The sequence below is a fragment of the Notolepis coatsorum genome (genome assembly GCF_963971535.1).
Source record: "Notolepis coatsorum genome assembly, chromosome: 11".
Taxonomy (NCBI): Eukaryota; Metazoa; Chordata; class Actinopteri; order Aulopiformes; family Paralepididae; genus Notolepis; species Notolepis coatsorum.
Window position 1 is genome coordinate 72,575,615 of NC_140175.1, and position 15,590 is coordinate 72,591,204.

The 15,590-nt window shown below is 44.9% G+C and overlaps 1 protein-coding gene across 1 annotated transcript in view; it reads right to left on the bottom strand.

The window, feature by feature from the left end:
- The window catches only part of grin3a (glutamate receptor, ionotropic, N-methyl-D-aspartate 3A), a gene marked incomplete at both ends in the record, with an annotated part of 212,036 nt that overhangs the window by 73,493 nt on the left and 122,953 nt on the right, over positions 1–15,590 (bottom strand).

Here is a 15,590-nt window from a genome sequence, read left to right on the forward strand (position 1 = left end):
GACATACTGCATAACCAGCTGGTCTCAGACCTGCAAAACATACAGTTATCCTATAACCATAGTTATATGAGTATAGCGAGCGATCTGCGCTCTAGTGGAACTATCCCTTTATCCGGGTCCTACTAATCACCCCAAAGTACCAGAAAATACCAGAAAATACCAGAAACTACCCCAAAATACCCCAAAGTATACCCCAAAATACCAGAAACTACCCCAAAATACCCCAAAGTATACCCCAAAATACCAGAAACTACCCCAAAATACCCCAAAATACCAGAAAATACCAGAAACTACCCCAAAATACCCCAAAGTATACCCCAAAATACCAGAAACTACCCCAAAATACCAGAAAATACCCGAAAATACCAGAAACTACCCCAAAATACCCCAAAATACCAGAAGATACCCCAAAATACCAGAAACTACCCCAAAATACCCCAAAGTATACCCCAAAATACCAGAAACTACCCCAAAATACCCCAAAATACCAGAAAATACCAGATAATACCAGAAACTACCCCAAAATACCCCAAAGTATACCCCAAAATACCAGAAACTACCCCAAAATACCCCAAAATACCAGAAAATACCAGAAACTACCCCAAAATACCCCAAAGTATACCCCAAAAATACCAGAAACTACCCCAAAATACCCCAAAATACCAGAAAATACCAGAAAATACCAGAAACTACCCCAAAATACCCCAAAATACCAGAAACTACCCCAAAATACCAGAAAATACCAGAAAATACCAGAAAATACCAGAAACTACCCCAAAATACACACACACACACACACACGCACACACACGCGCACACACACACACACACACACATGCACACACACACACACGCACACTAGAGAACCTGTCACAGTGGTGTCAGGAGAACTGCCTCTCCCTGAACGTCAGCAAAACAAAAGAGATGATTGTGGACTTCAGGAGGTCGGGGGTCAAGGACTACAGCCCCCTCAGCATCGACGGGGCACCAGTTGAGAGAGTGAACAGTTTCAAGTACCTCGGAGCCCACATATCCGAGGACTTGACATGGACCACACACATTGACAGTGTTGTGAAGAAGGCACGACAACGCCTCTACTTCCTCAGGCGCCTAAGGAAGTTCCAAGTCAGTCAGAAGATCCTTAGGAACTTCTACTCATGTACAATAGAGAGCATCCTGACCGGCAACATCACCTCCTGGTTTGGGAATAGCACTGCACAAGACCGTAGCAGACTACAAAGAGTGACACGTTCAGCCGAACGCACAATTAGAGGGGGGCTTCCCACCCTCCAGAACATTTACAACAAGCGGTGCAAGGGGAAGGCTAAGAGAATTATTAAGGACTCGAGCCACCCGAACAACTGCCTCTTTGAACTGCTGCCGTCAGGCAAGCGATACCGGAGTCTTATGGCGAGCACAGAAAGACTCAGAAGGAGCTTCTATCCCCAGGCCATCAGGCTGCTAAACGAACAATAATCGCTAAACGAACAATAATCACTATGCAACAACCATCAAATGCACACAGCACACACACCCACACGCACACACACACTCACTCAAACAAACAACACACTGCAGCACCCACTCTCCACACTTTAGATCACACAAACACACTTACACTTTATATTTATTGATAAAGGATTTGCACTACAACTCGTACACCTACTGTGAATTGTACCTAAACTGCACCTTGTCCATTTATGCCTTGCACTATATAGTATTGTATATTAGTACACTGCACAGTATTGTATATTGTATGGTAACTACGTCTACGAACATTGTACATATGTCTAAACTGAACACTGTGACCTCTTTTTTTTTCTTCTAATTTTTACTATGTTTTTATTTCATACTTATCTTGTCATGCACAGTCTCTGGAGCGCAACAGTAAGAAGCATTTTGTACAAAAGTATTCTGTACTTCTGTATGACAACTATTAAAGAAACTGAAACTGAACTATTACACTATTACACACTATTACACTATTACACACTATTACACTATTACACTATTGCACACTATTACACTATTACACTATTACACACTATTACACTATCACACTATTACACTATTACACACTATTACACTATTACACTAGCACACTATTACACTATTACACACTATTACACACTATTACACTATTACACACTATTACACTATTACACTATTACACACTATTACACTATTACACTATTACACACTATTACACTATTACACACTATTACACTATTACACTATTACACACTATTACACAAAATTACACTATTACACACTATTACACACTATTACACTATTACACACTATTACACTATTACACTATTACACACTATTACACTATTACACACTATTACAATATTACACACTATTACACTATTACACACTATTACACTATTACACTATTACACACTATTACACTATTACACACTATTACACACTATTACACACTATTACACACTATTACACTATTACACTATTACACTTTTACACACTATTACACACTATTACACACTATTACACTATTACACACTATTACACTATTACACTAGCACACTATTACACTTTTACACACTATTACACACTATTACACTATTACACACTATTACACGATTACACTATTACACACTATTACACTATTACACACTATCACACTATTACACTATTACACTATTACACACTATTACACTATTACACACTATTACTACTATTACACTATTACACTATTACACACTATTTGGGATACTTTGGGGTATTTTGGGGTATTTTCTGGTACTTTGGGGTATACTTTGGGGTATTTTGGGGTACTTTGGGGGTATTTTGGGGTATTTTCTGGTACTTTGGGGTATACTTTGGGGTATTTTAGGGTATTTTGGGGTAGTTTCTGGTATTTTGGGGTATACTTTGGGGTATTTTGGGGTAGTTTGTGGTATTTTCTGGTATTTTCTGGTATTTTGGGGTATTTTGGGGTAGTTTCTGGTATTTTGGGGTATACTTTGGGGTATTTTGGGGTATTTTGGGGTAGTTTCTGGTATTTTGGGGTATACTTTGGGGTATTTTGGGGTAGTTTCTGGTAGTTTCTGGTATTTTCTGGTATTTTGGGGTATTTTGGGGTAGTTTCTGGTATTTTGGTGTATACTTTGGGGTATTTTGGGGTAGTTTGGGGTAGTTTCTGGTATTTTGGGGTAGTTTCTGGTATTTTGGGGTATACTTTGGGGTATTTTGGGGTAGTTTCTGGTATTTTGGGGTAGTTTCTGGTATTTTGGGGTATACTTTGGGGTATTTTGAGGTATTTTGGGGTAGTTTCTGGTATTTTGGGGTATACTTTGGGGTATTTTGGGGTAGTTTCTGGTATTTTCTGGTATTTTGGGGTATTTTGGGGTAGTTTCTGGTATTTTGTGGTATACTTTGGGGTATTTTGGGGTATTTTGGGGTAGTTTCTGGTATTTTGGGGTATACTTTGGGGTATTTTGGGGTAGTTTCTGGTAGTTACTGGTATTTGCTGGTATTTTGGGGTATTTTGGGGTAGTTTCTGGTATTTTGGGATATACTTTGGGGTATTTTAGGGTATTTTGGGGTAGTTTCTGGTATTTTGGGGTATACTTTGGGGTATTTTAGGGTATTTTGGGGTAGTTTCTGGTATTTTGGGGTATACTTTGGGGTATTTTGGGGTAGTTTCTGGTATTTTCTGGTATTTTCTGGTATTTTGGGGTATTTTGGGGTAGTTTCTGGTATTTTGGGGTATACTTTGGGGTATTTTCTGGTATTTTGGGGTATTTTGGGGTAGTTTCTGGTATTTTGGGGTATACTTTGGGGTATTTTGGGGTAGTTTCTGGTATTTTGGGGTAGTTTCTGGTATTTTGGGGTATACATTGGGGTATTTTGGGGGTATTTTGGGGTAGTTTCTGGTATTTTCTGGTATTTTGGGGTATTTTGGGGTAGTTTCTGGTATTTTGGGGTATACTTTGGGGTATTTTGGGGTAGTTTCTGGTATTTTGGGGTATACTTTGGGGTATTTTGGGGTAGTTTCTGGTAGTTTCTGGTATTTTCTGGTATTTTGGGGTATTTTGGGGTAGTTTCTGGTATTTTGGGGTATACTGTGGGGTATTTTGGGGTATTTTATGGTATTTTCTGGTATTTTCTGGTACTTTGGGGTGATTAGTAGGACCCCTTTATCCAATCTAGCACTGAATAATTCTTCTCCACATGTACACACCCATCCGCCTGCCCACACCCATATCCGCTCCTCTACATAAGCGGGGTTGTGGCCATACTAACAGCTCCTTCCCAAGTCTTTCACCACCGAAGGCGAAGACCACGGGGTCCTCAGTGAGTCAGCGCAGAGCGCTCGCTATACTCATATAACTATGGTTATAGGATAAGCGCTCTAGTGGAACACAGGAGCTGAGCAGAACGGAAGCTCGACAAATGTACCCGCTGAGGCCCCCCACAACAACCATCAGAACCGGGGAGGACCCGAGCCCCCGGACCCCCCTAGAGGGGGACGGGAGGGAATCGGATCTGACTGTGTGAAGAGGGTTTAGTAACTCAACACACAGGGTGAGCAGATCGTGGGACTTACCTTCACACAGAAAGACCCGCGACTACTCAGGCGCGCATCCCACATGCCACTAGGGAACGAACAGAAAAGAAAAAAAAAACTGTTACAGCCGCTAACATCACAGGGTCAAAGGCCAAGAACCCAACCCCGTGGCAAGGCCGTAGCAGCGGAGCGCGAAGGAGGACCCAGCCCCAGGAACAGCCTGAGGGCCAGGACCCCCCGGAAAAAGGGGGCCTGGTGAGGCCAACGATGCCGCAGCATCGAGACCCCACCAAATGGTCACTAGTGACACCACCCCCCACATCGCCAGCGTATCAGACAGGGCCCAATCCAAGAGCAGGCCCTTCCCCCCTAAAGTACGCCGCCCTGAAGCACTCAAAGAGGCTACACCCCCACAACACTGTGGGGCCAGTCGGCGCACCGGGGAGACAACCCCCAAAGAGGTTTATCCCTCAATCCTGGCAACAGGTCAAAAGCGTAACTCGACCTGTGCCCGGAGCACTGCGGACTAGACAGGCGCCTAAGGGGTCTACTGAGAACAGTACCCCGGCCGAAGGGGCGTTCGGAATGCTGTGCACCATGTCGCAGCCTCCACAAAAACCGACCCCCTAGAGAGGCTGAGGCAGAGAAGGCTGACATGATTGGCAGACGTCATGAAAAGTGCGGGGGCACACTCGCAGGCAGACGGGGTCAAGCCCGGCCTAACCCGAGAGTCGACTCCGCTATCAACACACCGGGGAACATACCACCACCCTATGTTTAGTTTAACAGAGGCGGTTGTTCCCTTAACCCACCAAGAAAAACCTAGAAACAGAGTGTTTCAGTTTTCAAAGGGTTAACCCAGGCCAACAGGTCGACGGGAATGAGTCCGGACCTGGGCCTGGCGGACCGGGACCTACACAGGGATGCCTAGAGGGGTTGACAGCAACCACCTCGACAGCCCCCTCCCATACCTGCCCAGCAGGGGGAGGGAGGAGTGACACAATGAGGAAGGACCAGGCCCCCTAACACAGCGCAAGGTACAACACAGTATGGACCAAGCACGTCACTGTTATGGGCAAGCCGTAGTGGCATACACATGACACACATATCCACGACATCAATCCCTGCGAAGCCCGGACCGACCAGGCATTTTCCGCCCGGAAAAGCACAAAGTCCTTCGGGGTACGAGAACAGCAGATCTGCGCCCCGGCGGACAACGGGTTAACTGACTTGGTCGGGCGTGACCAGAACCAGTCCCGCATCCTAGTCACGCCGCCATCCCCAGTCCTAAGTGGGGGGTAGGTACGCGTGTCGATCTAAAACATCACAGAGGGCGCCACCAAGATGGACAGAACGTGAATGTGCTGCACCTGGCGGCCCACCTCATGGGCGTGAGACCCCTCCGCCAATGTAATGATCTACTCCGTCATCTCCCCCCGGAGATGCACGCGAGTCATCGAGTCTTGCACAGGCGCTCGGTAGAGAAAGAAAATCTCCTTCCTAGTCGCCCACATAAAAAACGCAGTTTCTATGAATTGGGCAACCAAGGCGCGCCGGCCCAAAACAGTGGTTCCACATAGGAAGCACCCAGGGCCAGCGCTATATGCACGTCAAGAACCCGAAACACATCAATGGTGAATTCTAACAAGAAAACACCAGACGACGTCCCCTCCATGCTGTCTGGGACGAGCAGCAGGAAGCCGGTCAATAAGACACAGACACGGGCCTTATATGACGTGACTGAGGGCAACCCCGTCAATTCCGCTCCTCACATAAGAGGGGAAGACAGAATTTCCCCCACAGAGACCTCCACGTGAGTACATTTGAAAAAGATACATGCAATAATAATTGGGCCAAGTGACCAACAGCCCAATACACACTGTAATAGAGAGCAGAGCAGAAAACGAACAGTTTTCGAATGCAACGCATCATCCAACTTTGACAAAGACAGCGGTCTGCAGCACAGAGCCTGTAACCTCACGGACGTCTCCTGGCCAATAGGAAACGCACCCAGTGACTTATCCCATGGCCGGGGGGAAAATCCTGTGACCCACCCATTCTAACAGGGAGTGGAACCAGGGAACCCCCCCCCTTCCCCCTCCCTGTGACGCACTGCCCCTCAGCCGACAGGGAAAACTGCCAGGCAGGAGGTCCCACCTCCCGGCCAATCAGTAAAAGGAGGGGGAGGATTTTATCAGCCCACCCCTCATGACCCCTCACCCCTGATACGATGCATGCTACATGAAGCGCATTTATACCTGTTAGGGTAACGGCTTCACATTCTGCACGCCAGCCACAGACGATAACCTCGCCTGTGCAAAAACTGGTTTTATACATGGCTTCAGGCTCATGTGCGAACCTGCCACCTGAATTTTTACACCTTTACCCTAAAGGAAGAAAAAACACAGACCAAGAGAGGGGCCAAGGGCCCTGGTACAAGAGCTACACATGTAACTTCTGTAGGCCAACACCTAACCCAGTTGTGGATCCTAAACGTGAATACGATACACACAACCCTCCATCACAACAAAAAAGGGCAAAAAGTATACTCTCACTACTATGAGAGGAACGCCGTTTTTTATGATGAGAGAAGACATAAGTCCTCGATTAAGTGCTGGTCACAGGCCTTGCTAAATCTACATGACAGCGACCAAAAGATGCCTCTCTCTAAGCAAGAGCACAACCCCAGCAGAAGCTGAGGGATTTACACCGTATCCCCAAAAATATAGTGAATCAACACACATTTTGTAAACAAAATCATATTTGAGGGGAGTTGGGGGGGGGGGGGGGGGGGGGGGCGGCCAGGGGCAAACCAGGGAATAATTTCACCCACCCCTCACCACCTTACCCCTGATATGACGCCAATTGTGTAGAGTAAGCTTTACATCATGCACGCCAGCACAGCCGAAGACCCAGTTTGAACAGGTTTCCCACAGCTCTGCTTATGTGTGAAAAAAACTTGCCACTTGTTATTTTCATCATTACCCACAAGTAAGAATAACAAGCTAAGAGAGGGACTCAGCCCTCGATCACATGTCACTATGCACAGCATTGTAGGGTAACCCAGCCAGTTGTGGGCTCAGCCACGTTGTCTAAACATTACATGAAGACACAACTTCTCATCATACAACAAAAAACCCAGTTCATTTTTACTCACGTAAAAAATAACGCTGTTCCTATGTAGAGAGAAAGGCACAAGCCTTGGCCAACGCTAACCCAAGCTATACAAAGCGACCAAGACAATTCACACACAGCACACGTCATATCTCCAAATGTAGTGAAGTAACATATGTTTTGTAGACAAAGACATCGTTATTAACAAAAACATTTGGGAGGGGAAGGAAGGAAGAGTGGGGTAATGTCCATTGGAACGCAGGGCGAAAGGCTGCAACACAGGTTGGTCTCCACGTCAACGAAGGCCTCTCGCTGGCTAGGCCAAAAGAAGCTATGGCCGGAGCCTAGCTCTGGCGCGACGCCCCCCTCCTGCAGCCGGACATGGTGCAGGCCCGACTACATCTTCTGCCAAAGATGATGTCGTAGTCAGAGTGCCAGGGCCTGCTATTCTCACGGCTACGCCAATGGTTGTAGCACAAGCTAAACAGCTAACTCTAGGCTAACTGATAGCATCAAGCTAACGTTCCCAGCCGAGCGCAGCCGGCAGCTAACGTCGTAGCTAACAGCTAACTGGCTAACAGTTAGCTCAACCCGGCTATCGCTAGCCACTAGCTCACTTAGAAGCAAGCTAAGCGGCTACCACTGAAAACGTGAGAAAAGCAATACAGGCCCTCGCACCGGGTGCTTTTCATCTTGAAAATCGGGGCCAGCACGGCGACAGTGGGTATCCGTTTGTCCAGAGACCCGGGGAATTGAACCGCAGATTCGGAATCATGGTCCCAGGAAAACAAAGCTCTTACTTGAGGAGGAGCTAATGTTAACGTGGGGCATCAAGCTAGAACCCCCTCCACGCCGCTAAGGGGCAGCGAAAAAGGATCCCAGCCTGGAGCCGACCTTCGTAAGCTGTGTAGTTGTTCCCCCCACAACCAACACACCTGGCGCCTGCGTCGCAAAAAAACATCACCCGCCCAGAGAGGCCTTCAGCCCCCACCCGGCCGATCGCCTCCCAAGCAAAGTGTCCAGCTGCAGAGCGGGAGGCTATGACGGCGGGGATTGCTCAGCGACGCGAGCCCCTAATACGAAATGCCGGTGGAGGTCAGAATGATCATCATATTCTAGACACTCCGGTGGCGAAGACATTATCGCTGTATTTCCTCAAAAAATTGTGAGAGAGAAAACAAAGATATAATGTCAACGCAGCTCCTTTCCTCCAAACGTAACTCCTTTCCAATAACTATTTCGTCACTAAACTCAAAGTGGTGTATACAGACACTTGTCGGTGGTGAAAATAGGGAAGGAGCTGTTAGTATGGCCACGACCCCGCTTATGTAGAGGAGTGGATGTGGGTGTGGCCAGGCGGATGGGTGTGTACATGTGGAGAAATATTATTCAGTGCTAGATTGGATAAAGGGATAGTTCCACTAGAGCGCAGAGCGTAAGCTATACGATATATAACCATATTGACACCAATTCATTCAGTTCATAAACAGGCCTTGAAGGTGTTGGACAAGAAACCCTTTCGCCACCACCACTGTACCATCCTCCAAAAACATGCCCTGCTAAGCTGGGAAAACATGCTGAAACTCAAAGATGCCAGCCTGATATATAAAGTCCAACACAGTCTAGCCACACCACCTCTCTCACAGTTTTTAACAGAAAGCAGCAGGTTCACCAGAACAGTGCTAGAGGGAAATTTCATCATCCCAGGGAGGAAAAGCGCATTTAGCAAATCAGCCTTCTCGATCAGAGCTGCAGAGTTCTGGAACACCATCCCATCACACATCCGCAGTACTAATACACTCAGGTCCTTCACACACACACTCAAAGCATGGCTGTTACAAAATCAAGTCTGTGACCATTAGCAAGTCACGTCGCAGTCCAGCTGCCCAGCCCACATATGCTTGCCCACTAGCCTGACTGTCCTGATTGTGATTATGTGGTTATGTGATTTATGATTATGTATATGTGTGCCTGCCATATGTGTGCCTGCCTATACGGTGCTTATACATGTATGGGCTTTGATTTGTCCCTGTACACTGTTTTTTATAGATGCACGAATGCATAGTGAGTGAATGTACAGTTTTTATATTAGCTTTAATGTCCTTATAGTTTCTTTTCTGGCTTAAACATCTAGCCCAGGGACTACAACTGAAAACTAGCAACCCTGCTAATGTTGGCATATTTACATTTTTTTTTATTTGTATTTATTTATAAATGTATAACTGTTGATTGATATGCACTGTCCCTGATAGTAAACTAAACTATGCTAGGTATCACCTCTACATTCCAATCACAGTTTATAACCTTACTTGGCAGCTCAAGCTGTCTAGTTGTAGTTCACATGGCTGGTCTGGGAACAGCGCTGTAGCTTGCAAGTGTCACATCAGCCACTTTCTGTCTCTGGATTCTTCCACTCCTTGTTTACAACAAAGGACGTGTTGTCGAGTGTTTCCAACAGTGCTGATAGGAGGGAATTTTTTGGTGTCCGCCACTGAAACTTGGAAACATTTAAACTTGATAAAAAAGAGCGTCAGGCTTCTATTAGTCTTTCAATGGTTTCATCGGAGCGGCTGGAATGAGGTCCAGCACCTTCCCAGAAAGCTGTTGGCTAAAGAAAAGAGGCGTTTGAATGACGCCTGTTCAGATGTCACTGCTGTGCTCACAGAAGAGCTTTGATTTACGGCCAATAAACCTAAACCCTAAAGTCAGACCGAGGTCAAAGCAGGATAATTGTTTGTTGATCTTTTACATGAGAACCACAATGAAACTGTATTGTATTATCCTCAATGATTTATTTTAATATGTGCATGACTTAGGGCTGGGCGATAAAACGATAACGATAACTATCGCGATAAATTATTTCCTTGAAATAAACATGAAACGTGGTTGCAAAGTTTCGATATATCGATTTTCCAAGCTTGGATATGAGCACACGCACTAACAACCAATCAGTGAAGGAGATGGCCGAGAGCGAAGGAGACCCGCACTGCACCTCTGGGTAGGAAACAAGGCTGGCTAGGATCATTAGCTTGCACGGCGCTATTTTATATATTTACGTGCCGAGTATGTGTGTGGCGTGAATTCTGATGCCACGGTTATAGTAGTGTGTGGTATACGGTGGACGTCGTTGCAATGTATTGGGGCGGAACAGAGTATTTTAGGGATATTTAGTACATTGGGAATATGGCTGGCTAGGATAATTAGCTTGCACGGCGCAATTGTATAGTTTGGCTGGCTAGGATAATTAGCTTGCACGGCGCTATTTTATATATTTACGTGCCGAGTGTGTGTGTGGCGTAAATTCTGATGCCACGGTTATAGTAGTGTGTGGTATACGGTGGACGTCGTTGCAATGTATTGGGGCGGAACAGAGTATTTTAGGGATATTTAGTACATTGGAAATATGGCTGGCTAGGATAATTAGCTTGCACGGCGCAATTGTATAGTTTGGCTGGCTAGGATAATTAGCTTGCACGGCGCTATTTTATATATTTACGTGCCGAGTATGTGTGTGGCGTGAATTCTGATGCCACGGTTATAGTAGTGTGTGGTATATGGTGGACGTCGTTGCAATGTATTGGGGCGGAACAGAGTATTTTAGGGATATTTAGTACATTGTCATGGGATACACTGCTCGCTCTGGCTAACTGCTAACGTGCGCGGACTGATGATGACATCAACTCGAGACATTTGCAGCAGAAAAACAAGTCTATTAATAACCCGTCCATCGGCGCCGGGCATAAGAAGTTAATTAAACTTGACAGACATTATATCGACGATAATTATCGATATCGAGTTATATGAAAATAATTTTATAATTTTATCGCGATAACGTTTTTGGCCATATCGCCCAGCCCTAGCATGACTGTTGGTTGTGCATTTATGATTGATGATCGAAATGAACTGAACTAAATTCAGTTCATTCAAACACTGTTAGTGAACACTCTTCTTTAACCTCTACAGGTACAGGACCGACAATGACATCACGCCATAAATCCATCTCTACAGAATGTAGGAATTAATGTTGCGTTTTATTTATCAAATGTAGCCAAGAGTAAAGACCCTAACCCTGTCAAAACAGCAGTCAAAGTGTATATTTTCAGCACTAGGTTTGTTTACCAATTGTTTTAAGTGTTATTAGTGAAATATTAGTTATAGAAATCTAGTCGGGAAAAGGCAAGGATTGATGGGAGGATTTGGCGCAACCTACTGTAACTTTGAGTGTAGTCTTTTGAGAGAAGAGACCCAGGGCTTTCGATGGGCTTTCGAATAAAAAAATATTACACTTCCCAGCTCAAGCCAGCCCCTGTCAATCATCTGACTTCTAGATTTACTTTTTTATTTATCTTATTTATCGGGATCATATTCCACAAACCTGAACGCTATTGCCATAAAACAGAACCCAGTTAGTTTCTCTACCTTTCTGTGAACATCTAGCAAGAAAACGGCGTTGCAATCTGATGAAAAATGGCGGAGAAATGTACATTATAAAAAAGTAACTGTACTGTACGCCTGGTGATACATAATCCAGACTGAACTCTGCCATTGGAAAGGGGCGATTTGGCCCGATCCATAGATGTGTGACTTGGCCATAATAAGGTAATTTATAGGCCTGATATTCTATATTCTATAATCATATTTCAAATTGCATGTGTCCGGATGGCAGAATTCAGTACTGTCTCTAGTAATAGACTAGTCAATATTTCTGACACTGGGAATACATTCCCTGAGATCCATAGATATGACTAGATACCAAGAACATGCAAATGGTCCTTGTAGAAGTGGAGCAATCTTCCATTTACTTAGGTATGTATTTTAGGCGGATTTTCAGAAAATAGGACTTAATAGGTTAAGAAGAAAAAAAATTACGTAATTGTTTCCTATTAAAGGTCACATTGGCTGCGTTTACATGGACAGTTTATTCCCCTTTTCATTCGGAATTAACGTTAAATCCTATTTAAAGTTATCATGTAAACATCTGAAAATACTTAATTCCGAATGAAAATGGCCATTCCGAAATAAAATCCATTCCGATGTAAGTGGCCGGTTTATTCCGTTTATCATTCCGAATTAAAGCTTTTTCTGTCCATGTAAACGCTTTTTCGGAATTAGTTCCCCCCGGTCTTTCTGCACATGGTCGCGCATAGGCTACAGTACACATAGATGATCGCGAACAGGGGCACATATTGTTCCATAGCATACGCCTTCAGTTGATCATGACAAATCCTCTCTTACCTTGACGATTAAAAAGCCTCCATAATTTAGTAAATAAAGCTGTAGCCAGCCAGCTAGTATTGATGCTATACAAAATGCTATCCACAAAATAGCTACATAGCTAGCCAACTAAATACAATGGTATCCTGAGGTAACGTTAGATACAACGTTTGCTAGTCGAAATGACTGGACACACACAGGGACAAGTTAAACATCAATCAATTAATTTATTCCAACAGGTAGTTTGAGCTGCATGTGAGCCGCGGTCTTTCTCTCCTCTCCTTTGGAAACGAATGATGATACGTTAGCTAGAAAAGGCACAGAACCGGCCGGCAAAAGTGAAGCTGCTAGCAACAGACACTATAATACTTCCGTCGGGGGATTTCAAAATAAAAGAGCGACGTCTAAAAGCACGTAAATAGGTTTATTTTGTACATTATCTAACGTTAACACGAACCTAAACTAACTTTAGATTAGTTTAGGTTCGTGTATAGATATATATATTAGATATTGTAAAGAATAAACGTATTTACGGTGCTTTTAGACATCGCTCTTTTATTTTGAAACCCCCCGCCCGGAAGTAAAAATTATGCTTATTTGTCTGCTTGTTATCAATGGGTTGCTACATACGGAGTACAATGTTACATAGGCTGTGCGTCGATGTTGCAGAAGCATAAAGGCCTGCAACACCTTTGCTTTGTCGATGTTGTGGTGCAGTTGCTTTGAAGTTGCTGTAGCATTTAGAGGCCTTTAACGTTAGCAGAATAGACACACCGAGAGTCTGGTTAATGTTGTTTGGTACGCTAGCACAGTAGCTGAGAATACCGGTCGCAGCTGTTTGTTTACTTCTGGTAAACGTAATGACGTTAACATCCTGTTTACGTTTACCCAATCAGAAGCCGTCCCAGCCCCAAACCTTACGATGACTCAAACTCCCGATTAGACAGTGACTTTCATGTAAACACCTTGTCGGAATTAAGATTTGACATGTAAACTCGCATGATTTTTTTTTACATCCGAATGATTTGATTCCGAAGTTATAATTCGGAATTAAAAGTCACCATGTAACCGCAGCCACTGTGAAAAACTCAACTTTTTAGTGTTTGTGCAGCACATAAATGTGGGTATCTGATGATCCTGCTATCACAGGGACTGTGAAATAACATATTCAGAGACTGTGCCGTTCAGATTTGCCCCACCCTCCTACGTCAATTGGAGAGGACAATCCTTGACTTGTGTGTCGTTTTTCAAGATGCTAGCAAACATTGTCTTTTTCCACCTAAATTGTTCACTAAAACATGTTTCAAAGTTTGGCAGTTCGATCTGAATTCCGTGAGCCGGAAGCCCCTGCAGTGCTGTATGGGGAAAACATGGCTTGTCTGAAACAGAGGGACATGCTAGAATGCATCATCTAAGTGGTATTTTCAGCAAGAAACTACAGAGACATGTTTTGGGGACCTCAGAAACCTATATTAACTTGTTCTAAAGGAGTATAATATGTGACCTTTAAAGGTTGCCAGCAATTATCAGAGGATCCCAAGTCACAGGCAATGCCACTAATATAGCACAGTAGGAGGGGACAGGCACTGGCAGGGGGGTGTCAGCACTATGGAGCAAGCAGTGGAAGGGGATGGGGGGGGGGGGGGGGTAAGTGATCACTAGAGGCTTAGTACTGCCTCTCAGCATCAAAGAAGAAATGTGACTAGTCCTCTCTGCAGTGGCTACTCCTAGGCGTTGTGCTCGCGTCGCTGGCCGTGTGATCGCAGGACAATAAAGGGGAGGGATTACGATTACACCTTATCTGCTGTTCCCTGCTGCGGCTGTGGCTTTAATGGGCTGTAGAACACCTTTGCTGGCCAGCAGAGTTACTAACTACAGGCCTCTTGGGCAGAACCACAGTACGTCAGCATGTCAAATGTTTGCCTTTGTAAAGCCTCAATCCACAATATATATATTTTCCTTTTCCTTTTCCGTTTGGCTTTACTGAACACCACTTGGCAGGAGTAAAAACATCTGATTGGCCTCCCTGCATTCAGATTCAGATTCAGATTCAGATGACTTTATTCACCATATTGCAGTACAAATGGAACGTGATTTGACGTTTACAGTGCATGCTTTTTTTACATTAAGAACAATACAACAGTAAATAAATAATTATAAGTAAAGTGCAAGACAGGACAGAACAGTGAGACAACAATAGACTGTAAAAAGTGCAGTGGTGGGGGACATGGAAACAGTGCAGCACAGTTCAAGTCCAGAGGTCCAGCCCTAGCAGCTCGCCATAGAGGGGGGGAGCAGGGGGACACCTGACTTGTTTACCAGGCGAGCTGCTGAGGGGAAGAAGCTGAGTTTATGGCGGGACTTTAATGTCTTGGGCAGCCGTAGCCGCCTGCCGTGGGGGAGCATGGTGAAGAGGTTGTGACCCGGGTGGGCGGGGTCTGCCATGATTTTCCTCGCCCTCCTCAAGGCCCTGGAGGAATGTAGGGACTCGAGGGAGGGAAGGGGGCAGCCGATCACCCTCTCCGCTGATCGTATCACCTGCTGTAGCTTGGCCTTGTCCCTGACCGTGGCTGCAGGGAACCAGGTGATGATGGAAAGGGTGAGGATGGACTGGATGATGGCAGTGTAGAACTGGACCATCATAGTCCTCGGCAGCCTGAACTTCCTCAGCTGACGTAGGAAGAACATCCTCTTCCGGGCCTTTTTATTGAGAGCGATGGTGTTC